Here is a 25,996-nt window from a genome sequence, read left to right as displayed (position 1 = left end):
AAAGAAATTCAAGTCCTTAATGATAAAAGAAAAATATACCAGATTCTTTCACCTTCCACAACCGTAAAATGTATATCTTTAAAGTCAAGGCCAGAGGTGAGACTAGGGAATAACAGAAGTTAACCACTGGCCCAAAATATTGCCCCCTGTTGGAACCAAACCAGTGGAATAAACAAATAGATGCATCTAGAGAAACTTAGATACCTCTTATGGGGTTATGGGTTACATGAAAAACCATTCTCCTATGAGAGTAAAAATTTGCCAGTTCCTCTGACCATTCTGTGGTACTAAGATTTTATAAATTTCTGTCAATACTTCATTTTGGGTTAAGCACAAAATGGACTTGGGGTTCGTTAGTGTCAGATCCTAGAAACTGAAATTGTTTTCCTTCTTTGGACTTCCCGAGCTCCTCACTAAACCACAGAGAGGCTCCTGCTTTTTCCACGGCAGGGCCCTGGCCAGAGACAGTTCCCACAATACTGGCTAGCCCCTTCCTGTGTTCTCATCTCAGTGTTCACAGTTGACATCAGCCACTCACAGACCTCCTTGGGTTTTCTTTAAAAGAATGTGTTTGGAAATTATTTCTCAGCCATCCTGGAATTTAAAGGCAATGGAAAATTGCATATAGAGAGCACACATCCAAGTTCCTTTTCCCGAGCCTACTGAAAAGTTGCACTTGACTCCCTTGGTGGGTGTATGAGGAGATACTTAAACAGAGTTGAAATGAGATTTTTCCCAGGTTAAGGCTTTAGGAGAGCTGTAGTGGCCACAACCAGGCATCTCTAAGGAGTTCTAGAACTGTGAAATTGTTCGGTTACTAAGAGGGCTCTTAGGAGATGTGTAGAGATAGGGATTATACAGACCCGCCAAGTTGATGGCCCTTTCCAATTTATAGAGGGCCATGTAATTCAAAAGTTGTTTGTTTGTTTGTTTGTTTGTTTACCAGCAGATGGTGGAGGGAAATAGCCTGTCTTTTATGCTGTGGCCCTCAGAAAACCTCTAATGAGTTTATTATGGTCTTTATGGGGGGGTTGTTTTTTCTTGTTAATAGCTTCTCCTAAACTAGGTAAAATATGATAGAGCTTCACATTAGGAAAAAGTCACCAGAAGATTTTTTTCATATTTTAATTCTTTTTTTAAGTTTATTTATTGAGAGAGAGAGAGAGAGAGAGAGAGAGAGAGAGAGAGAGAGAAGAAGCAGAGGGAGAAAATTCCAAGCAGGCTCCACACTGTCAGTGCACAGTCAGACACGGGAACTGTTAGATCATGACCTGAGCTGAAATCAAAAGAGTTGGACACTTAACCGACTGAGCCACCCAGGTGCCCCTCATATTTTAATTCTGAGACCTCTTTAAGACCTACATTTTGAATTGTTGAAAACACATTTTAAATATTATTAAAATGAGAAAAACCAAAGAGGTGCTGAGCTGTTGAGATGGGAAGACACATCCTACTGTCAGGTTAGACTATATTCTCAATGTAATTGCCTAGGGATAGAAAATTGTATTGGAAGTAAGGTGACCACACAGAGTAAGATTGAGCCATATGACTAAGCCAATGAATATACACAAAAGTAATCTAAGCCACCCATAGGGCTCACCATTGGGAACATGCCATATGATCCTGAAGTTTTCTTCCCCTGACACATGTCCTAGAAGGCAACACACAGAATAGAAGCAGCTGTGATTGCTAAGTCACCATTTGGAGGAATATTACAGTACCTGCATAGAATAAGACAAACATGAAATCAGTATTCATTGTGGTAAGCCAAGAATAGTTCATGGTATGTGCCTTATTAAGCACAGCCTATCCTAATATAATATTCTAGTTAAGTGATAAGCACACTGGACTGAAAGTCAGGAGACTTAGGTTCTGTGAAGTTGAACTATAAGAAATTGCTGATAATCATTAGTTTTTGATGTTCAAGAATGTCAGTTTTACATGATTCACCCTTATAGTTACACTTCTGTGACCAAGTGATATGCAACACTGAGTAATCCACCAATCCCAAAGGTATCTCATTTTTCTCATTTATAAACATCAGACCTCATAGACATCTCTGGAACATTCCACCCACTAACAGCAGAATACACATTTGTCTCAAGGATACATGGAACATTCTTCAGGATATATATCCTATATGCTAAGCTGTAAAACAAGCCTCAATAGATTTAAAAGGGTTGAAATTATGCAAAGAAAATTCTCTAACGATAATGGGACTTAGAAGTCAGTAACATGAGGAAATTTGAGAAATATACAAATTAAATTGAACAACACAATAACCAATGGGTCAAAGAAGAAATCACAAGACATTAGAAAATACTTTCAAATGAATGGAAACAAAAGTACAGCATACCTGAACTTATGGAATATACTGAAAGCAGAACTCAGAAATGTATAGCTATAAATGGGAACGTTACAAAAGAAAAAGATCTCAAATTTAACCTAACCTTTTACTCTATGAAACTAGCAAAAGAATAGCCAGCTAAACCCAAATCAAGAAAAAGGAAGGAAGTAACAAATATTGAAGTGGAAATAAATGAAAGATAAAATTGAAAAACAATGGAGAGAATAACAAAAAATTCGTTCTTTGAAAAGATCAACCGAATTGATACACCTTTTTCTAGACTGACCAAGAAAAAAAAGAGAGAGGAATAAAATTACTAAAATCAGGAATGAGAGGGGAGACATTACTACCAAGACTATAATCGTTGGAGAAATCAAAAGGATTATAAGTGAATACTTGAACATTTGTATGCCAACCAATTATATAACCTTACATAATGGACAAATTCCTAGAGAGACACAAACTATCTAAAGTTGACTCAAGAAGAAAATCTGAATGGACCAATAGCAAGTAAGAGATTAAATTAATGGTTTTAAAACTTCCAACAAGGAAAAGTCTAAGCCAGGTAATTTTACTGTTGAATTCTACATTTAAAGAAGAATTAATACCAATCCTTCACAGCTTCTTCGAAAAAATAGAAGAGGATGGAATACACCTCAACTCATTCTGTGAGGCCAGTATTACCCTGAAACCAAAACTAGAAATAGGCATCACAAGAAAACTACAGACCAATATTCTTATGACTACAAACACAAAAATCCTCAAAAACATACAAATTGAATCCAGCAACATATATAAAGGATTATACCCCATGCCCAAGTGGGATATATCTCAGGAATACAAGATTGCTTTAGCATCTGAAAATCAATTAATGTAATATACCATGTCAATAGAATAAAGACAAGTCACATGACTAAATAGAAGCAGAAAAAGCATTTGACAAAATGCAACTCCCTTTTATGAGAAATGCATGCAACACACTGGAATAGAAGGGAACTTACTTAACTTGGTAAGTGGCATTTACAAAACCCCACAGATAGCATCGTACTTAAAATAGTGAAAGACTGAAAGCTTTCCCCCAAGATCAGAAACTAGACAAGATGTCTGCTTTTATTATTTCTACTCAACATTTTATTGGAGGTTCCAGGTAGGACAGTTAGGCAAGAAAAAAAAAATAGTATCCATACTGGAAAGGGATAAATAAAACTATTTCTGTTTTAGATGACATGATCTTGCATACAGAAAATCCTAAGGACTCCACTAAACTATTAGAACTAATAAATGAATTGAACAAAGTTACAATATATGAGACCAACCTACAAAAATCATCTGTATTTTTATAGACTAGCAATGAACAATCCAAAAATGAAATTAAGAAAACAATTCTGTTTATAATAGCATCTAAAGGAATACAATTCTTGGGGATATATTTAACAAAAGAGGTATAATACTTATACTCTGAAAACTATAAACATTTTTGAAAGGAATTAAAGAACACCTAAATAAGTGCAGAGACATCCCATGTTCATGTATCAGGAAATTTAATATTGTTAAGATGGTAGTACTCTCCAAATGACCTGCAGATTCATTGCAGTCCTCATCAAAATTTCAGACGACTTCTTTGCAAAAATTGCCAATGTGACCCTCAAGTTTGCATGGATATTCAAGAAACTCAGAGTAGCCAAAACAATCTTGAAAAATAAGATCAAAGTGAGAGGAATCACATTTCCCAATCTTAAAACTTACTACAAAGCTATAGTAATCAAGAGAATGTGGTACAGGCATTAGAATAGACATATAGATCAATGGAGTAGAATTGAGAGTCCAGAAGTAAACCCTCACATTTATAGTCAATAGATTTATGACAAGGTTGCTAAGACAGTTAATGGAAACAGAATTGTATTTTCTACAAATGGTGTCAGATGACTGGATATCCACATGAAGAAGAATGGATTTAAACACCTCTGTCATAACGTATTCAAAACTTCACTCAAAATGGACCATAGATATAACTGCAAGAGTTAAAACTTAAAAAAAAAAAGCTAGCAGAAAAATAGGCATAAATCTTTGTAACCTTGAATTAGACAATAGTTTCTTAGATATGACACCAAGAGCACAAGGTCAAAAAAAGAATTTTTTTCATTAAAATTTTAAAAATGTTGTGCTTTAAAGAACACTATCAAGAACATGAAAAGACAGTCCATATAATGGGAGAAAATTGTTGCAAGTCATATATACCTGTTAAGGGACTAGTGTCTGGAATATGTACAGAACTCCTACAATTCCATAATAAAAAGACAAAAAAAAAACTCAATAAAAATGCACAAAGGATCTGAATAGACATTTCTCCAAAGAAGATATGCAAATGACCAATAAGTGCATGAAAAGATGCTCAACATCACTAATCAGTAGGGAACTTAGAATCAAAATCACAAGGAGATACCACTTAACACCAACTGGAATGGCTACAATCAGAAAAGACAATAACAAGTGCTGATGAGTTGTGGAGAAATGCAACACTCATACATTACTGGTAAGAATATAAAATGGTGCTGTTGCATCAGAAACCAGTTGGCGGTTCCTCAAATGTTAAACATAGGGTTCCCATATAACCCAGCAATTTCACTCCTGAGTGTGTACCCAAGTGAAATGAAAACAAGCCTACAGAAAAACTTGTACATAAATGTTCACATCACTATTTATAATAGCCTAAGAGTAGAAACATCTCCATCAAATGATGAATGAATTAACAAAATGTGGTATATCCATACAGTGGAATATGACTTGGGAAAAAAAAAAAAAAGAAGAAGGAATGACATGGATGAACCTTGAAAACATGTTAAATTGAAAGAAGCCAGATACAAAGGACAACATGTTGTATGACTCCATTTAAATGAAATGTCTGAAATAGGCAAATCTGTAGTGACAGAAAGTGGAATAGTGGTTGCCTGGGGCTGGAGTGAAGGTCAGGAATTGGGAGTGACTATTAGATACAGGGTTTCTTTTTGGGGGCGATGAAAATATTCTAGAATTAGATTGTGGTGATTGCTCAACAACTCTGTGAACATACTAAAAGCCATTGAACTTTAAGTGGATGAGTTTTAGGGTATGTGAATTATATCTCAATAAAAAGGTTAATTAAAAATGTGAATGTGTAGTGATTTAGAAAAATACCCTCACTTATATTGCAGTTCACCTTGTTGTATGTATCTGTTGAACAGAATAGTAGATGGAAAAATGCTCAGCTAATAGGAGATGTGATTTCCAATCTGGCTTTCATGTAGAGTCTGGTAAATCAACTTCTGAGCCCCAGTTTTCTAACATGAAACCAATATGTTATTTTGAATAACTGCTGTGTTCCCTTCCAGCTTTAATAGCCAATTATTCTATGGAAGCTAGGTCTGAATCTGTAAAGAGTTGTTGTGGGGGATGTACATTTATATCTGGGTTTAAGTCCTGTAATGAAAATAGCAAAGTGTGGAAGGAAAAATGTCAGAAGCATTCATCTAAGAAGAAAATAATATGGAGACATAAGGAGAAAAAAAAAGACAAATTTTTTTGTCTATGTGACATACGGTTAGGTAATTACCCATCCAGTTGGTTGAAAACACAATTATTATTTTCTTTCCAATCATGGCAAGATGGGACCTACTTTTACATCTCTTATGATAAGGAAACTGCCAATTAAAGTTACTATTATCTTTTTTCATACAATGCTACTCAGAATGCAACATAGTGCTAGAGTGGCACTTTGAAAAATTGGCCTGCACTTCTGGTATTGAGTTCATAAAGCATGGGAAAAATGTATCTTGGTTAGACAAGATGTGTTAATAAAAAGCATGAATTGACTGTAAGTATCAAGAATTAACAAACTCCTGATGTCTTATACTAAAGATTGTTTTAGGATCGTTATCAGAAAAGCTCTCACATCAGGTGGAAGGTTGGAAATTCACCATGCATATGCTCTATTTTATTTACCATCCAAATCTTCCGCTAGTAATAAGTTAGGGAGGTGCATTGATTCTTCAAACCACGAGAGCACTATTTGGTTCCCAGCTACTGTTGACTCTCAAACCTGGCTGATCATCAGGGATCAGTGTAAAGATAATTCACATCAGTGGCTCTGTCCCCTAGAGATTCTCATTCACTAGGTAAAGCCTGGACCCTAATATTTAAAATCTCCTCAGATGATTCCAGTGAGCAGCCAAGTTTGGGAATACTTGTCTAATTAAGGCCCTGAATTACTGGATAGCCTTAGTGCTTAAGTGCCACTGACTGAAAAATGCTATTGAGAGAGGACTTCAACCCCCTCCATTCTGACTTCAGTCTGTACCTTCTAATTGATTAAGTTCTTTTCAGCTTATCTCTTAACTCAGGCAAAAGACTGTGTGGGTACAGCATCCTGTGATGGGAACTGACACTATTCCCTCGAGCAATAGAGACCCCCCTGATGCCAGCAAGACCCCACATATTAGACCTGACCTTTACTGCCAAGCTGCATGAACCTACCGACCTTTGTCCCACATTTCCCTTATGTAAACCTAGAAATATTTTCAGCACTTTGGAGATGGTCTTTGAGATGTTAGTCTGATGTCTTCTCAGCGTTGTTAGTGTTACTGAAATAAATTCCTTTCTTGTTTCACTGCCACTCATGTCTCTGGCTTTGGATTTTGTCAGCAGGAATGAGTGGGCCGAACCTGGTCTGTTTGGGAGCCAGATGCTGTTGTATCCCTGTGCCCCAGTTACACTATGTTAATTTATATTTACTTTTGTGGACAGGACAGAGAAATGCTACATTAATTGTACTAAAACTCTTTTTACAAAGTGAAAATAGTAATCATGCATCCGTATGATTGATTACATACGCTTTCTTTTTCAGCACCACATTCAAAGTTTTGGCCTAACCCCCCTTTGTTTCCAGAGTCTCAAGAGTCTCTGGCAAATGGGCTGCCATTATTAACCTATGCTCTTGATCTTGATTACTTGAAAAGTCTTAGGATTGAGTGATTTGAAACACACCGAAGAATACTAGTGTTTTATTTGTATTTTCCATTTGGTCAAAATCTGTTTTGTTTTCCCTTGCCTTAATTGAATCACTTGTGACTGGTTGTTCAAAAGCTCTTCTTCAATGTTGGCCAGGGGTTTTTGACAGACAGTAGTTCAATGCACTGGAATAGACTATTCCAGTGTATGCACTGGTTGCAAAAACCTTACCTACCTTTGGAAATTCTGTGATTTGAGAGGTTTGATAACTTCCTCTGCCTTGAATTGACTTGCTTTGTATACCAAAGACCCAGTTTCAATACTGCATCGTGGTGGTATGCCTTTTCTTTGTTTATGAAAGTTGGTAATCCAAATTCAAGTTAAAATTCAACCACGTTTGGGGCCACCAAAGTAATTTGCTTAACTGAGATGACAGTGGAGTGAACAGATGCCTTGCCTGAATGAGTGAGTTTATACATGTGTAGCCAATGACAACTACGTGACAGCCTTCTCTTCATTCTGGTGGCTGGCAAATTTCTTTTGCTATTGATTATAAGAGACAGACATGGATGTAGGTGATACCCTAGTTCCTAGTAGAAGTTAAAGAAAAGAATGTTTTAAGAGGGGATACTACTCACAACTTTCTATTGAGACCACTCTCTTAAAGGCCATTGATAACGAGATTAATTCTACAGACATTTATCAAATGCTTACTACATGCCAAGTATTATGCAAGTGCTGGAGATCCATAGATGAATAATAATAGTAATATATATAGCAAACGTTTATATAATGAATACTATATGTAAGCAACGTTCTTCATACTGCACACAGCAACCTTTTAGTGGGTCACAAGAATCAATTTAGTGCTTCACAACCATCATTTGAAAAATGAAGAGAAATGAAGTAACAGAGTGGTTCCCTCGTATTAAGATTAGGCCATTTTGGCATGGACATTATTTTGAGTTAAAACAATCAAAACCCAGCAGATTCAGGAAAAGGCTCTTTATCTCTCCATTAACTGTCTGGTAGTACAAGGAAGAGAGCTATTAATAGAGATTCTTCTTTACCCAAGAAATTTGTCTGCATAATAGGGTACCTGTGTTTTCCAAACATCTCCTTATACCTTCCTGCTAATGTTCTTTCTCCCTTTTGTATCCTCAGAGTCCTACCCATCTCCTTAGCTCATGTAAGTGTCATGTTGCCTCATTGTCTTTGGAATTTCCATGTCTGTGTGGATTCCCTGTGTGTGTGCTATTAAATTTGACTTTTTCCTATTAATCTGTGTCTAGTCAACTTGATCTTAGACCTGGTAGAAGGGCCTTGAAGGGCATAGGAAATTTTCAACAACAGTAAGAATTGTTCCATAAAACTTTTATTTCATACACACCTATACTCATACATCTATGTCCAGTGGGTCACAATATAAAATTTATTTCTTATTGTTTTGGTCAAAATGGTTTAAAAAAATGTTTATTTTATTTTTGAGAGAGAGAGAAAGAGTGCAAGCAGGGGAGGGACAGAGAGAGAGGGAGACCCAGAATCTGAAGCAGGCTCCAGGCTCTGAGCAGCCAGCACAGAGCCCAACACGGGGCTCAAACTCACAAACTGGAGATCGTGACCTGAGCTGAAGTTGGACACTTAACTGACTGAGCCATTTAGGCACCCCTGGTCAAAACAGTTTTAAAGTCACTGATCTGGAACACTATTACTAGAAGCATTAAAATGGGTTAATTACAGATTCAATTTTTTAACAGATATAAGGCTATTTAGAATTTTAATTTTTTTTATATAAGTTGGTTAGTTATCTTTTGGTTAGTTGTGTTTTGGGGGGAAATTTTCCATTTCATCTGACTTTTCAAATTTATTTGCATAAAGTTATTCATAGTATCTCATCTTTTTTTAATATTTGTGGAATCTACATTAACATCTCCCTTTTCATTTCATACTGGTCATTTGTGTTTTCTTTCTTTTTTTCCTGCCCAATCTTGCTAATGTTTATACTTTATTGTTATTATTTTTAAAAAATTTTGATTTGTTGATCTTATTTCTTCTGTTGCATGTCTGCTCTCTATTTTATTGATTTCTGCCTTTATCCTTTTTCTTCCTTTTTATTATTTTCTGTTCTTTTTTTTAAAGTTTATTTTTATTTATTTTGAGAGAGAGATAGAGAGCAAACAGGGGAGGGGCAGAGAGAGAGGGAGAGAGAGAATCTGAGGCAGGCTCCATGCCATCAGCACAGAGCCTGATTCAGGGCTTGAACTCATGAACTGTGAGATCATGACCTGAGCCGAAATCATGAGTCAGATGCTTAACCAACTAAGCCACCCAGGCACCCGAGGTGCTGTTCTTTTAAAGATAGAAGCTTAAATCATTTATTTTCAGCTTTTCTGATATTTACATTTAAAGCTGTAAATATCCCTGTAAGTACAACTTTGGCTACTTTCTATAAATTTTGACAGAATACTTACCTGTCAAGGTTTTAAGACTCCATAAAAACCTACATTTTCCTCCTTTTCCTGCTTCTATTCCTTACTAGGACCTGCACCCCCACTTTATACATGCCTTGTAATACAAATAGCATATGTCCTCCTTGTAAGGGACAGGAGTTAATGATTTCTCTGGAATAGATAACATCTAAGGAAGGGCCAGGTGAGAATGATCAGAGGAAGCTGTCATATGCATATTCCAGACCACAGATACTAGAGGGCTCAGCACCATGGCCCCCTGCCTCCAAGGAATAACACTTGGGCCCTTGACTATGTTCTAACTTGTTCTTGGATGCCTGAAAGGACAAATTCACTGGATCACAATCCTCAATAAAAACCCCCAGACCCTGAACAAAGATCAGACACATATGTGCTCCTTTCCATGTCTCCCAGATGCTTCATCTGTATCTGTTCTCTCTGTATGTTCAATAAACTCTGCTTTCACTTCCTGCTGGTTTGCATTTGATTTCCATCCTTCACAAAGTCAAGGACCCTCTTCCTGCAGGACCCCATCTGGGTCTGGCCTGCTGGTGTCAGTAATTCAATGGTTCTGTTTGATTTGTTCTATTTAATTTCTTTCAGCTTGAGGAGTATGGCAGCATAATTTTGTGACTATCAGAACAATAGTCACAATTTCCCAAATCATTTCTTATTTAAAATATATCTAACAAAACATCTTTTGGCATTATCTTATGAAATAGCTTTTACCAGGAGACTGTGGTGCGACCCCAACAGGTGGAGGCGGCCATGCAGGCAGTGAAAGAATTTGCCCAAGGCAGAACAAAGGAGATAGCAGTGTATTGAATACATTGTAAGGGAGTAGTGGGCAGGACAACAAAGGAAAGTCTGCCAGGAGGCAGTGTTGGGGGGGGGGGGGGGGAGAGGTGGTTTCTATAGTTATGGGAGGGAGTGGGGAAGTATGGGAACATATGGAATTTTCCTTTTTTGGTAACTTATGCCCTGTTGTAAGTAGCCCATTTGTCAACTGGGGCCTATGGCTATACTGAAGTGAATCACTTAATAAGCCTGTTTGCATTCAGCCTGGTGGTCGCTTGTGGGTCCTTTTACTTTCCTCGGTTTTCCATTGCTCAAGCCTATTGCCTAAAAGCAGCCTTGTGGAAGCACATTTTGATTCTTCCCTGCTTCTATAAGAACTATGAAATGGCATCTCGAATCCTTCTTGTAAGATATGAGCTATTAAGTGTTGCTTATTCATAATGTCTGTGGGCAAATAAGGACATGACAATGAACCTCTTTTGTCTTAATAAAACTCAATATATTAAAACTTTCCAGAAAATTGAAATGCTATTATAATCATGGCAAAACATTAAGACAACCAATTAGAATTATGTACTTTTGATATAAAAGTTTACTTTCAGGGCACCTGGGTGGCTCAGTTGGTTAAGCTTCTGACTCTTGGTTTCAGCTCAGGTCATCATCTCACAGTTCATGGGTTTGAGCCCCACATAGGGCTCCACAGCTGGCAGCAAAGAGCCTGCTTGGGATTCCCCCCACCCCACCCCTCCCCCACTCACACTGACTCTCTCTCAAAATAAATAAATAAAATTAAAAAAAAAAATAAAAGTTTCTGCAGTCCAGTTACATCTGTAAGAATAGCTTTATTATGCCAAATAATCTGTTTTCCCAGAGGCATGGAGATAACAAAGATGCTTTCCTCTTTTCTTTTTGGGATGGGATGTCTCTCACCCACTGCTAGAAGGGCCTACATTCTCAAGGCTCAGCACTAGAATTGCATTAGCACTAAGAAAAAAGCCAAGCCCTGGAGACTCAAAATTTATAATATGAAAAGAGGGCAGAATAGAATTATTGACAAATGGAATGTGGAGCTGGGTAGTTTTGCCTCTCTAATTCTGAGTCATTTTATCACATATGAAATGTCCTATAAAGAGTAATTTAACCTCCTGATGTAGATATTGCTTGATTCATGGCACACAGTGGGATAAAAACTGGCCTAGTTAATTGCAGTACCAAATTTTTAGGAAGGAGCAGGACATGGTCTTGGTTGTTGGAAGTCAGAAAATTTGCTTCAGAAGACATCATTTTGCAGTCCTTTGATTCAGCATTTCCATATCTAGGGATTTGCTCTAAGGAAATAACTATTTATATTTGTGAAGCTTTAATTATAAGGATGTCTATCATAATATTGCTTAGAGTTCTATAAAAACTACAAAAAGCCTAAATATTCTCAATTAGGTAATGTAAGTTTATTATATTGGAATATGATAAGGCCAAAAATGATGCTTCTAATGAATATTTCATTCTATAGAAAACATTCCTACTATATTTTAATTTGATTTTTTAATGTTTATTTATTTTCGAGAGAGGGAGAGACAGAGCATGAGCAGGGAAGGGGGAGAGAGAGGAAGACACAGAATCCAAAGCAGGCTCCAGGCTCTGAGCTGTCAGCACAGAGCCCAACATGAGGTTCGAACTCACAAAGATTTCATGCAAGATCATGACGTGAGCTGAAGTCGGACACTTAATCAACTGAGCCACCCAGGCACCCCTACTATATTTTAAAGATACAAATATTATATGTGATGTAATTCAATTTTTTTAAAGGGCACATGGTATATTATATACTGTATGCTTTGATAAAATACCAGAAGGGATAAATACCAGATGTTGATGGTTGTTATCTCTTGGAGTGGGGATTATAGGTGATTATATTTTTTGGCTTATCTGCAGTTTAAAACAACTTCTTAAAAAAAAGTCTATGCTTTTTGTTTGTAATACTGAAAAATAGAAGCTATTGCTTTATAAATTGCACTAGAGCAATTGAAAGATGAGTGAATATGGACCCTTGCTGTGAGAATTTCCAGCTATCTGACTTGGATGACATTTAAAAAACTGTTTAATTGTTTTTGAATCACCTCATCTGCAGCATAGATAGGAAGGTATTCAACAGAATATTAACCATGATTATGGTTATTGAATATGGAAGAGTCTGAGTATTTCCTTCTTGAGTTCAATCAGAGAAGCCTACCAGTAGGAATGGGATGTATTACAGGGATTTGGCCTTACAAAATTGTGGGAGCTAGTTAAATAGCTTATACACGGAGGTTATCTCCGCATCCGGAGCTGGGCCTGATGTCAGTAGGGAAGGCAGTCAGGAAAGAAAGGGCATGAAATGAGAGAGAGCAGAGACAAGCTGGAATCTGCAAGGATGAACTAAAAGCCACATCAGTTTCTCACCGACTTCACTGCTCTGACTTCAATGATAACTTGAAGAAGATACTTGTGCCTGTTGTCACAAAGCTAATGTGTACCTGGTAGGAGGTAGAAAGCCCAGAAGTCCAAGGAGGAATCCAGCAGGAACTAGAAGAGCTGTGGGTCTGGCTGCTGTCTCACACCAAGGTGGGAGGCAGATCTGTGGTATCAGTCATGGTCTGCAACCACACCTGACTCTCCACAAACCAGGTAGAAATACACAGTTGACCCTTGAACAGAGGGGCCACTTATACCTGGGTATTTTACAGTAAAGTACTGTAAATGTATTCTCTCTCCCTTATGATTTTCTTAATAACATTTTCTTTTCTCTAGCTTACTTTAATTGTAAGAATACAGTATATATAATAACACATAACATGCAAAATGCATGTTAATCGACGGTTTATATTATCTGTAATGCTTCTGGTCAACAGTAAGCTATTAGTAGTTAAGTTTGGGGGGAGTCAAAAATTATAGGAGTGCTGGATGGCTCAGTCAGTTAAGTGTCTGGCTCTTGATTTTGGCTCAGGTCGTGATCTCATAATTTGTGAGTTCAAGCCCCAGATCAGGCTCTGTGCTGACAGCACGGAGCCTGCTTGGGATTCTCTCTCTCCCTCTTTCTCTGCCCCTCCCCCACTTGCTCACACTCTCTCTCTCTCTCTCTTTCTCTCTCAATAAATAAACTTAAAAAAATTATATGTGGATTTTTGACTGTGTGGGGAGTGGGGGTGTTGGTGTCCCTAACCCGTGTTGTTCAAGGGTCAACTCGTACAACCAAATGGAGTAGAAGTATATTTCTGAGTATAAATAAACATGGCTTCTGTTTCCTTTCAAGCCCCACATAAGACTGTCTTGTGGCCACACAGGAGAAGGAATTCTAGCCATACAGCTTGACTAAGTTGATACAGTACAAGCTACCATGGCCTTTATTTGCTACTAACCCATGGGAGGACCACGGACAAGTTGCCTATCCTCTATGGCTCCCCAAACCTCTCCAAGATAATTAAAAAAACAGCACTAGCCACTTTTTGTTTTGTATGTATGGGGTAAAGATGAGAAAGACTAGATTTGTAAAATTATTGGGTGAATGTTAGGATTAGTTCTGTATCATCATTTTAAGTTGTTTTATGTTTATTGTTCTGTGACATAGGCCTTCCTCTGGAAATGCTGCTTTCTGTCAAGCCGACTATCAAAACACATTAAATATGAAGATTTGATAGAAAAACGTATATATAAGCCAACAGTAACCCATAAGGTATGTCAGTCTTCCTAACAAGCAAATGAATACTTTGAGGTTTTCTCCCCAATGGGAAACAATGATAGTATGTCTCTTAATTATGTACTAAAACAATAACTCACTATTCTCTCTTCCATCAAGCTGCAAATATATAGCAAGCAGACTGTCTTTTATAATAATACTGCCCACTGAGCCTAAATACTACCCATTGTCATGTGTCGAGTCGCTGCTATGTGTCATGTCCTGGCCAAATGGCTTTTAATACATAATATCTAATTTTCTCACTAACTGTGCAAGATAAGCATTTTTGCCAATCCAATGTGTGTGAAATAGTATTTAATTGTTTTAACTTATATTTATCTAATACTAGTCTACTGATCGTTAGGTTACTTCATCTCTGAATGGCTTATTTATATCCTTTGCTGAGTCCTGGCCCAGGCCATTACCAGCTGTATAAAATTGAACAAGTTATTTAAATCCTTTGCATCTAAGTTCCCTTATCTGTAGAAAGAAATACATATAAAGGATTACTGTATAAATGTAGAGTAATTTTTAGGATAAAGTGTATTCATGTATATTAACTATTATTAATTCATAGCACATATGTTAATTGGTATTTGGATATAAATTCCCATTTGCTCTGTTATAAATATGTTCTCCCTGACAGTGGCTTGTCTTTAAACTTAATTTATAACATATTTTATCATATAGGAGTTTAACATTTTTATAATAATATATCAGTACTTTAATGATTTCTATCTTTATAAAGAACTCATCTTTCCCTCAAACAATAAAACATTATGACATACCTTCTTCCAGTTGTTTTAAATTCTTTTTAACGTTTATTTTTGAGAGAGAGAGACAGAGCGTGAGTGGTAGAGGAGCAGAGAGAGAGAGAGACAATCTGAAGCAGGCTGTATGCTCTGAGCTGTCAGCACAGAGCCAGATGCAAGGCTCGAACTCACAGACCGTGAGGTCATGACCTGAGCCAAAGTCGGATGTTTAACCGACTGAGCTACCCAGGCGCCTCTCTTCCAGTTTTAAAATTTTGAATTTCACATTTAGATATTTAATCTACCTGGAGTTTATTTTTATATGATATGAGGAAGTACATATCTATTTTTTTTTTTTTTCATATAGAAAGCTGAGCTAGGTCAGACCACAAGTGCTAGTATAGGTAAGAAGTCTGTTGAGAATGGTGACCTCACTTAGCTTGGGTTACTTTCTTGGTTGTTTAATAGTGACCCAGTCAACAACCAGGGCAAAAGATCATAGGAGGGTAAAAGCATGCTTTCGAGGAAACAGCTCTCCCAAATTTCTTTGTCACTGTGGAAATGCCCCTAAATACTTGGGGGTCTTAGCAGCCTGGGAGAGAAAAGTGCCAGAGGCTACAGAATCAAGACAACCCGCCTTTTATATCATCTTGGAGTTTAAGAGGGTTTTGGTGTGTAGTGTTACATCAACACTTAAGGATGACCCTGTGATCTCTTAAAGGTGTTGGTACAATGCATACTTTCTATTCCATTTCTAATTGGGCCTCCTTGATTTTTTCATGCTGTGAGATGTGAGGTGACACAGTTGTCCCAACTCCATTTATTGACCAGTTCTCCCCATGATTGGTAACATGTCCCACACCAGAGACCTGCAAAAACCAATGTCTGTCTATGAATACAATAGCTAATATAATCATTTATGTAAAACAGACAATTTCAGGGGCACCTGCATGGCGCAGTTGGTTAACCGTATGACTTTGCCTTAGGTCATGATTTCAAGGTCTGTGGGTTCAAGTCCTACATTAGGCTCTGTGCTAATAGCTTGGAGCCTGGAGCCTGCTTCGGATTCTGTGTCTCCCTTTCTCTCTGCCCCTTCCTCTCTCATGTTCTGTCTCTGTCTCTCTCTCAAAAATAAATAAACATTAAAAAAAGCTTAAAAAAAAAACAGACAACTTCAAATGTTGGCCATCTTGATTTTGGTTTGTGGATTCTAAATGTCCAAAGTTCAAATGCTTCAGAGTTGAAGTGAAAGAAAACTAAATCATTATTTTCCTTTTGATGACACATTCTAGTTTTTAAAGATTCATAACACAATCCAGAGCCTTTTTATACTGATGCCTAATTGTATGACATGGGCTCAGGACTTGGATTTGTGCCTTCTGATAAATATGGTGGTGTGAGATATCATAGCAGGTGATTATAATTGCAATAATTCTGTAGCCTTCTCACAGTAGGAAACTAAGTCAGTCTGTGAATTGGTCAGCAAATTCTCCAAAGGAAATTACTAATGTGAGAAGTGGAGGAATAAATGTGTGGTTATAGTCCAGTTTAATTTCCTGTGAACTGATTGCTTCCTTGGTAGTGGTCAATATGTGTGTCTCAGTGCCTTTGGGGAAGCATGCTCCTATGGTATTATGATGGATAATAAAAACACAGAATCCTTCTGTGTCTCCCTCTCTCTCTGCCCCTCCCCCACTCATCCTCTGTTTCTCTCTGTCTCAGAAATAAACATTAAAAAAAAATAAAAACAACAACAACAACAACACAGAATCCTGAAGAAGACCATTGCTAAATGGTATTAAAATATGGCTCTGGGATGAAAAAATGAGCTTATGACATCTGACTAATAGGGAGATGGAGCATAGTGAGAATTATTCATAGTGGTCAATGAAAAGGCCAGGATGCACATTGAGCAGAGCAGCCAGCAATACTCGGGTGTTGTTTGCACACTGCTTCTCTAAGTGACAAACTGTAATCATCAAAGCCTTCTCAAAACTTTCCATTCACCAGGGTTGCTTAGGCTAGTATGCAAGTGATATTTTTACAGATGGCTGTGCGCGGATCATATAGACGCCAGCAGCTGTGATGGGTCCCCACTGTGGCACGGATCACCCAAGACATTCCATGTGGCTTCTTGGGAGTCCTCTATTATTTATTTGGGGCATAAGATTTATCTTTGTGAGTGTTTTTCCAGAATTAATATACACCAATAACCTTTGCATGTCCTGAGTATCTCTAAGGTGATGTAGAGAGGAGAATCCAGGATCATGCTGGCTAGAGACAGAAGGCAGAAAGAGCCCAAAAGGGCTGAGAGTGAGCTGTTGAGCAAATAAGAGAAAATGCTTAAGTCTGCTGAACTGAGATTTTCAACCTAGGGTCTGAACTTAGGGTTCTCAAACTTAGATGTCTGCAGAATCCCCTGGGAAGTTTGTTTACAATGCAGATTCACCCCCAATTCAGATTCACAAAGTCTGGAATGGACCCACAAATGTGCACATCCGAGGTGTTTCTGAAGTATGTGGTCTAGGAACTATATTCAGAGGAAATCCTCTACTGCTGGTGAGTAGTTGTATGTGTTGGGGGTTCATGAAAAAGGACTATGGAAAGGAACCATGCACCTGAACCCCCAACATAGTATGACAAATTGCACATCCAGACATGCCTGTGCATTTGATGAGGGAGCATAAGGCAAGCTGACAGGCCACAAACACCCTCCATACCCCCCACACCCAGATGGGATATGTGTGATACTCCTCAGGTACTCCTGGCTGCCCAAGAACAAAGCAAAGTGGAAAACAAATGGTTAACTGATAGAGATCACAGTTCTATAGGACCTAAGTCTCCATCACCCCTCCATAGTGATGTGGGAAACAAAGACAGAAGGAAATGACAGAATTAAATTTCTTTATCACCTGCATCCCATTGACAAATACTTGAGGCTGACAGAGTGAAATCTTTCTCCCTGAACTCCCTACTGTCTTAATGCTAATGCTTTGCTAGAGGAAAAAACAAACTTAGCTTGACAATAGCTAGACCTCCAGTATCCTGTGAGTCTTTAGTTTATGAAAATCTTGCTAAAGATTTCCCCTGGACTTTACCTCCCCACAACTCCATAGTATAAAACCAGTCTCTCCTCATGGTTCCAGGGCAGCTCTTCCTGCCCAAGGGTCTTGTCCCCGTGCTTCAGTAGAATCTACCTTTTTACACCAAAGACGTCTTCAACAATTCTTTCTTGGCCATTGGCTCTGGGCCTCACAAACCCCACTATCACCCCAAAAACCTCATCACATTTTTCAGAGATAAAAATCTAGGGGCACCAGGGTAGCTCAGTCAGTTAAGCAGCCAACTCTTGATTTAGGCTCAGGTTATGATTTCAGGGTCATGAGATTGATCCACATGTCCAGCTCTGTATTGATAGCATGGAGCCTGCTTGGGGATTCTCTCTGTCCTCTCTCTGCCCCTCCTCATGTGTGTGTGCGCGCTCGCGCGCTCTCTATCAAAATAAATAAACAAACTTTATTAACAAAAAAGAAGGAAAGAAAAAAAGTCCATACGTTTCCTCACATACTTTGAAGGATCCATGTCCCTCAGAAGTTACAAACCATGATAGCATGTAATCTCCACAAAGCGAATGATTGGATCTCTATTGCCACAGGTGTTTAACTTCTCTTCCAAATGACTGCCCCATATCCATCCAGCATCTCACACAAATATGAACATTCTTGGCCCTAGGAAGGCTCTGGTCGGAGACAATGTCTGGGTCCCTGTGACTCAGTTGTCAGTATTGGGAAAGTAACACAAAGGGACATCCTACTGAGATGGATAGGTAGCTTGTCTCTGCAAACAAAGATAGCAGTGCTGTTTTGTGCACTAGAAAGCCTTGCTAATGGCTTCCAAAGATAGCCAGAGGGGCATGGAGCTCCCCCAGGGGCTGCTTCTCCTCAGTCAGTGCCTGGGAAAGGACCCTCAGAGTCAAAGGTCTGATTAGAAGGAGGTCTTTCTAGTCCTCTGGCTTCAGTTCCAGAGCCCCCACAGTGCCTTGAGCTTCCAGAACCTTCCTCTCCTGTCCCTCAGGCTGTGTAAAACTGAAGAACAGCCTGGAGTTACAGTGTAAGGGCATCCCCATTGAGCATGCTAACCTTAACTTTGCCCTTAGCCATTTTTTTCATTTACCACATAACTTCTCAAGCATTTATTATTGTTAATTTCCATGAATTATTTTTTCAAACTGTTTAAGCAAGATAAAAGAGTCATAGAATTTAGTTTTATTATTATTATTAATATTACCTTTGCACAAATGAGATGAGAGAAGTGTCCATAACCCTCTTCTGACTTAGAAGACTCACAATACGTATGCTTTTCAGAAAAAAAAAAAAAATCTCGTAGGGAATATTACCAGAGTAACACGTTTTAAAACAAGACCAATGAGGATTACCACCTTCATGGAAGTTATAGTTATATCCACAAGCTATAGCAACAATCTCTGAAATTCAGATGTTTTATTACTCCTGAGTTAGAAATAACATTGACAGGCATAGTTAAAGATGTAGAAGAATATTTCTTTGTGTTTTCATTTTGTTTTGTTTCAGTTAGAAGAAGATATATTTTCTTAACTAGCTGAGATTTCTCTCACCTCTAAGTAGAGGGTCTGTTATTTCAGGATTTTGATTTCCTTGACTTAGCACGGTGAGAAATAATGCACACCTCTGTATTAACATCCTTAAAAATCTTAAAATTTAGAGTAGGAAAAAAGTAGGAAGAGAATTTAAGAAATTGGGTACGGAGCGTGAGTGTGAGGAGTGGCTTGATTGCCCTCTCTAACTCCCTGCTTCTTCCCACCAGCCTCCAACTAGGTAACTCAGCCTCTTCTTTACATAGAAGGTAGAGGTTCCCCATCATGTGACTTGCTCAGATTCCTTCCTACCACCTCCAGATCTGAGTATGTCTTTACCTCCCTCCCTCCTGTTTCAGGAATAGAGGACTTATCCTTCTTCTTGGCTTATGATTATATCCCTTTTGATTACTCCATGACTTTGGCTCCTCAATTTCCATTCATTTCTCTGCCTCCCCCGTTTCCTCTCTTCTGCCTATCTACATGTTTGTGTCTCCCTCACCCTTCATTTATTTTAAAGCTCCCCTGGTTCCCTGGCCCTTCACCTTCCATCCTTCCTGAAAGGCTGTATCTGCCTCTTCTGCACACCCTCACCCCAGACCCTACTGATACTGCTCACCAGTGAGACCCTAACTGCTAAATCCACTCCTCTCCTGCAGGGCATTTTCCCTGACTATTGCTTCTTGGCTTCTGTTCCTCCCCTGCCCTTGAGCACTGATATTCACCAGGGTCTCATGCTCCTTCACTCCCTTCATTCTCCCAAAGCGTTCTCAATTTCTCTAGTGACTTCAGCTGCCGCACACATACTCCTGATGATTAAGTCTACACACATGACTTCAGTCTCTTTCTTAAGCATGAGGCACTCATCTCCAGCTACATCCTGGACACCTCCATTTGCATCCTCCATGGGCGCTTATACCACACATCAACCCACTGTTTTCTCTCCATTCCCGGTCTCTGTGAAGAAGGCCACTCTCTGCTCTGCATCACAGGCCTGACTCCTTGGAGTCCTTTCCAGCTCCTTCCTTTCCTTCAGCCTCCCGATAGTCATCCCCAGTTCTTGCCAATTCTCTGGTTAAAATGTCTCAGTCCACCCCCACTTTCCCTTCCTGCTGACGCTACCTTGGGTCTAGCCCTCACTGTTTTTCACGTGCAGATGTTTTCTGATAGATTTCCATTTTAGGTCTCACTTCTCACATAAGCTCTCTGTAGCTACAGCTGTGGGCAGGCCCCAATACCTTTGATGACTTCCTAATACACAATACATCCTACTCCTGAAATGGCATATTGGCTCTTTAGGATAGCATTCCATGTCTCTAACCACTATGATTCTTTCCCTCTCACTACCCTTCTCTATCAGAAGTAAGGCCAAGTTCTAATATCAGAGTATCAGAGGTACCCAGCTGGTGGCAAGCACTCCATCTGCAGATGGCAAGAGTAAGCTTATAAAAATGATACCACTCATTTCCCACTGTCTCTAAAAGTCTGCAACCTGACAACCTGCTTCCATTTTACCCCTTCATTCTGTTTCTCTTAACATCTTTGTCATAGTCATAAGAATCTCCCAAAAGATGCCACAACTCTCTCTCCTCCTACTCCAGCTATCAGCCATGCTTCTGCCCCCGCCTCTGGAAGCACCAAACTTCACTTTTCTCTGATGTTTTCCCATCTATGTACCTTTCATATGGCTACTCCCCCTCCTCTGCCTGCTCTGCTGGGCAAACTCAATTGGTCTTCAAACCCCCTGTTGAAGCCACCTCCACTGTAGAATCTTCCCTGCTTTCCCCATAAAGGACATACTGCTCTCATGCCCTCATAAGGAATTACTGATGTGTTTGCTTTTCCTGTTACACTATGACCTCCTTGAGATCAGAGATTATTTCTTATTAATCTTCCTATCCCTGGTGCCTGGCAGATAGTTGGAGCTCAATAAATGTATAAAGAAATGAATGAATGAGTGAAAGACTATCATTGTTCCAAGTGCCATGGCAGAGCAATAGGACTGGAACACAGAGCCCCCATCCTTCTGAGGGTTAAAAATAGTAGATGATGCAAAGTGAATATGTGGGGAACTCCTTAAGGCAGACAGGGCAGTAGAATCAACTAGCAAATGGTGTTGTTGAGAGGAGGAGGCAATGTTTCAGGTTGCTTTGCTGGAGAAGTGGATAAAGTACACCAAAGATGGTTAATGGGGCTAAAATAAACTCTGGTCTCTAGCTTAGAGACCCCTCCTCTGGGTTCTTCCTTTGTTTGCTGCATGCATGAACCGCCCCCCCCCCCCACAAATATGGAGGCTGATAACTATAAATTACCCTTCCCACTCGCATTCGGGGCTCAGATCTTTGGAGAAACAGTCTCCTCTGAGCCCGCCGGTGTTACATAAATCTCCAATCCACCAAGATCTCCGAGTGCTGCTTGGTTTTTCTGCCAGTGTTCCAGCCTGGTTCCGTAACAGCTTCACATTCCAAGCAAGAGTCATCCCCATTCCTCTTTTCCTCCTTCTCCAGCTTCTGAATCATCAGGCTAGAAAGACTCCACAGCAAATTGACTTATCCCACCCACACACCCCAGTAACCTGTCTAGAAGACATAGGCTGTTCTCATCTCAAACAGGCTGACCTGGGGCATGTGAGTTGCTTGTTTATGTTTTCTTGTCTCAGTTAAGTTCTTATTCTAATTGGGCTTCATGAAACCCCTCCTTCTTATTCAAATTTACCCTTATGTAGAAACCCACTGAGGGGCGCCTGAGTGGCTCAGTGGATGCATCCGACTTTGGCTCAGGTCATGATCTTATGGCTCATGAGTTAAGAGTCCCACATTGGGTTCTGTGCTGACAGCTCAGAGCCTGGAGCCCATTTCAGATTCTGTGTCTCCCTCTTGCTCTCTGCCCCTCCACCCTCTTGTTCCGTCTCTCTCTCCTCCAAAAATAAATAAACATTAAAGAAAATTTTTTTAATTAAAAAAAAAAGAAATCCACTGGATGCAAGCCATTATCTTTTCTATTGATTGCCATTCCTATTTACTAAATTACTGATTTAGTAATTAGGAAAGATACTGATTCTCATCTATACTCTCCCATTATATAGTCTCTATTTCCAAACACTAGCAATTTACTCTTTTAAATGTTTCCTATCTAATACCTCTGAACTTTCCCCTATGTGTTTCCTAGAGATTCTTTCTTGCTTCTCTCCTGTGCCTACACTTCAATAGAGGCTTTATATTCTCATTTCATCATAGTCTCTGCCTGCCTAGACAGGATTCTTGATTTTTCATACTTTCATAGCCCTGAGAGCTTTCCTTTCAATAAATTATTCATTCATTCGCCTAATACAGATTGAGTATTGAGTTACTTAATTTTTGTATTGACTCAGCATACAACTAGGAAAAAAGAAAAAGAAATAACTCTAGGTATCTTAAACAGAGGAATTTAATTTAGGGAATTGTTTACAAAAGTGTTGGAAGGAGTAGAGTGGGTAAAGCTAAAAACATGATGTATTGGGGCGCCTGGGTGACTCAATTGGTTGAGCATCCGACTTCGGCTCAGGTCATGATCTCGTGTCCGTGAGTTCCAGCCCCACGTCGGGCTTCATGCTGACAGCTCAGAGCCTGGAGCCTGCTTCAGATTCTGTGTCTCCCTCTCTCTCTGCCCCTCCCCCACTCATGCTCGCTCTCTCTCTCTCTCTCTCTCTCTGTCAAAAATAAATATTAAAAAAATTTTTTTTAAAAAGACATTACATATCAAGTGTTGATAAGAATGTGGAGCAACTGGAATTCCCATGTACTGCTGGTAGGAATGTAAAATAATACAACTATGGAAAATTACTTTGCTGTTTCTTAAAGAGTGAGATATACAACTACCATATAATCCAGTCATTCCAAGCTTAAGTATTTACCCAAGAGAAATGAAAGAAGATACCCATACAAAAACTTGTACACAAATGATCATAGCAGCTTTATTTGTAATAGCTTAACACTAGAAACAAATGTCTGCCAAAAGGTGAATGAAAAACAAACTGTGATACATATAAACAATAGAATACTATGTAGCAACAAAAAAGGAATAAAAGATTAAAATATGTAACATAGGTCATTTTAATTGTGCTGAGTGAAAGAACTCAGATTTTAAAGAAGAAAATATTGTATGATTCCATTTATGTAAAATTCTAGAAAATGCAAGCTATGATGACAAGAAGCAGATCTGTGGTGAGGGAAGAAGAGGGAGAGATTACAAAAGAACATGACAAACTTTTGTAGCATGAGAAATCACATTTGTTATTTTTATTGTGATGATGATATCACAGTATATACTTATGTTAAAATTTATCAGATTATAAATACATGTGGTATATCTCAACAAAACTGTAAAGGAGTTGAAAGGAGTCTGGAATTGAAAAATTGAAAAATTGAAAAATGGTAAATGGTGACATTACCCAGAGATTAGCAACTGAAGAAAGCTCCCATCTACCCCTAGGGTTGGAGAATCATAAGGAAAAATGATGTTCACAGAGCCTGTGTTCCTTGACCACTAAGACTAATGGGGTCTCCACAAGAGCTACTGTTTCAATTACCACCTCTACTTCTCTCCAGGAATCCAGGAGCACACACTCTCATTACACCACAGGACCTGGGGAGTATGAAGTTATGTATAAATGCTGCTGCTTGTGGAGTGCTCATGGAGTCTAGGAGAGTTGCATCTGCAGGAGGCATCACCTAAAGCAGAAAAAAAAAATGGCTCTCCCTTCTGTCTTTCAAATTCCTCCCATCCTTTTCTACCAATGATAGAAACTAAGGGGAAGCTAGCTGGGAAGAAAGTTTATTTTGCAGGTTTCTAGCTCTCCCTGATCAGAGGGGAATAAGGAAAGGCACTTAAGGAGCTGAAGGCCAATGGACAAGTAACTCACCCAACTGTCTGATATATTACTCTTGGCAGAGGAAAATATAAAATGAGTAAAGCCATGGTTCTTACTTTTGTGGATCTTGTCTCTTAGCACTTCCTGGTTCTCCTGAGATTACATGGCACTCCCATCCCCTGCCTCCACTAAATAGCCCACTATAAGAGCAGATGTAAAGGCCACGAGAAAAGCACAGGATATAGGCATAGAAGGTGGGAGGCAAAGAAAGAGTGTATTCAGGTGAGTGGGGACAGTGCTAGCAGATTGGAAAGGCTGGCCTTTTCTACCACCAAACAGCTTTTTGGGGGCTTTAACAGCCAGCCTCTGAAATAAACCTGTCATTACTTTCTGTGAAACCCTGCTAGAGAGATAGAAGCCCTCAAACATTAATTCTCATACCTGCGTCTTAATTTGCTTTAGACTCAGAGGTTCTTGAAGGACACTAGGTGCCACTGAAGATCTCAGAAAGCTGTGCTTTGAACACAGAAACTTATAATCAATTTTGAAATTACATTTTTTATATCCTACAGATTAAAGTTCAGTTCCTTAAAAGCCTGCTGAGTTTTTTCATAATAACCATTTACAAAGTGGGAGCTAATTTAATGTGGAAAGGAGGAGGAATTTTTAGTGTAATTTTCAGCATTCACTTCTGTTTCAAATGGTGTGGGAGCTCCACTTGTGAGTTCATGTATTTAAAAAAAATGATATTTCATTAAATTCACTTGACACTGACAAATCCACAAAGGTTACAGTCTTTTCAGTAATGCCTAACAAAAGAAACACTTCGGAAAAATAAATGTAATAAGATAAAGAAAGAAGCTGCGTTTTCATGTATGTAAGTTCAGATGTTTAAATGTGAACCCACATACTCATAATAGTGTTTGGAGTTGAATAAAGTTTTAAAATTTAGTTTTAGTTATACAAGTAATTCATAAATAGCCAATGTGATCATTCAAAAGTACAGATAATGGAACAGCTTTTATGATTCCCTCATAATCCCATTTGTCTAGAATCACTGCTCTTTGTGTGTTTGTGTGGAATCCTACCCATTCTCTTTGTGTTACCTACATACGCACTCATGGGACTGCAGGAGCCATTTTGAGAAAACTTGTATGTAAGTGTAGGTTAGTCGATTACAAAATTGGCTGTATACTTTTCAGCCCCTTTCATTGAGAAGTGGAGTTTATTTTCCCACCCCGTGAATCCAGTGATGTTGTGCCGGTTCCAAACTAGAAGACTGTAGCTTCTACACTCACTGCCTTGGAACTCTGAAACCAGTATGGGAAAAAAAACCTGGGCTAGCCATCTGGAGATAGAGAGACCACATGGAAAGGGGTCCCAGACACCCAGTCTGCTTACCAGATGAATGCAAATGTCTGAGTGAGCCCAGCTGAGATTAGTTGACCCAGCCCAAACCATAAGAATTGCCCAGT

The 25,996-nt window shown here is 38.9% G+C and overlaps 1 protein-coding gene across 2 annotated transcripts in view; it reads left to right on the top strand.

Annotated features, from left to right (window-relative positions):
* Positions 1–25,996, top strand: part of NMS (neuromedin S) — a 46,491-nt gene that overhangs the window by 3,926 nt on the left and 16,569 nt on the right. For both annotated transcript variants that reach the window (XM_032592618.1, XM_032592619.1), the window contains exon 2: positions 14,201–14,305. The gene's annotated coding sequence lies outside the window, so the exon portion shown is untranslated. The remainder of the gene's footprint in view (positions 1–14,200; positions 14,306–25,996) is intronic.

This window comes from Lynx canadensis, chromosome A3 (assembly GCF_007474595.2).
Source record: "Lynx canadensis isolate LIC74 chromosome A3, mLynCan4.pri.v2, whole genome shotgun sequence".
In the NCBI taxonomy this organism is placed as follows: Eukaryota; Metazoa; Chordata; class Mammalia; order Carnivora; family Felidae; genus Lynx; species Lynx canadensis.
This window is presented reverse-complemented; position numbering and strand designations above follow the sequence as displayed.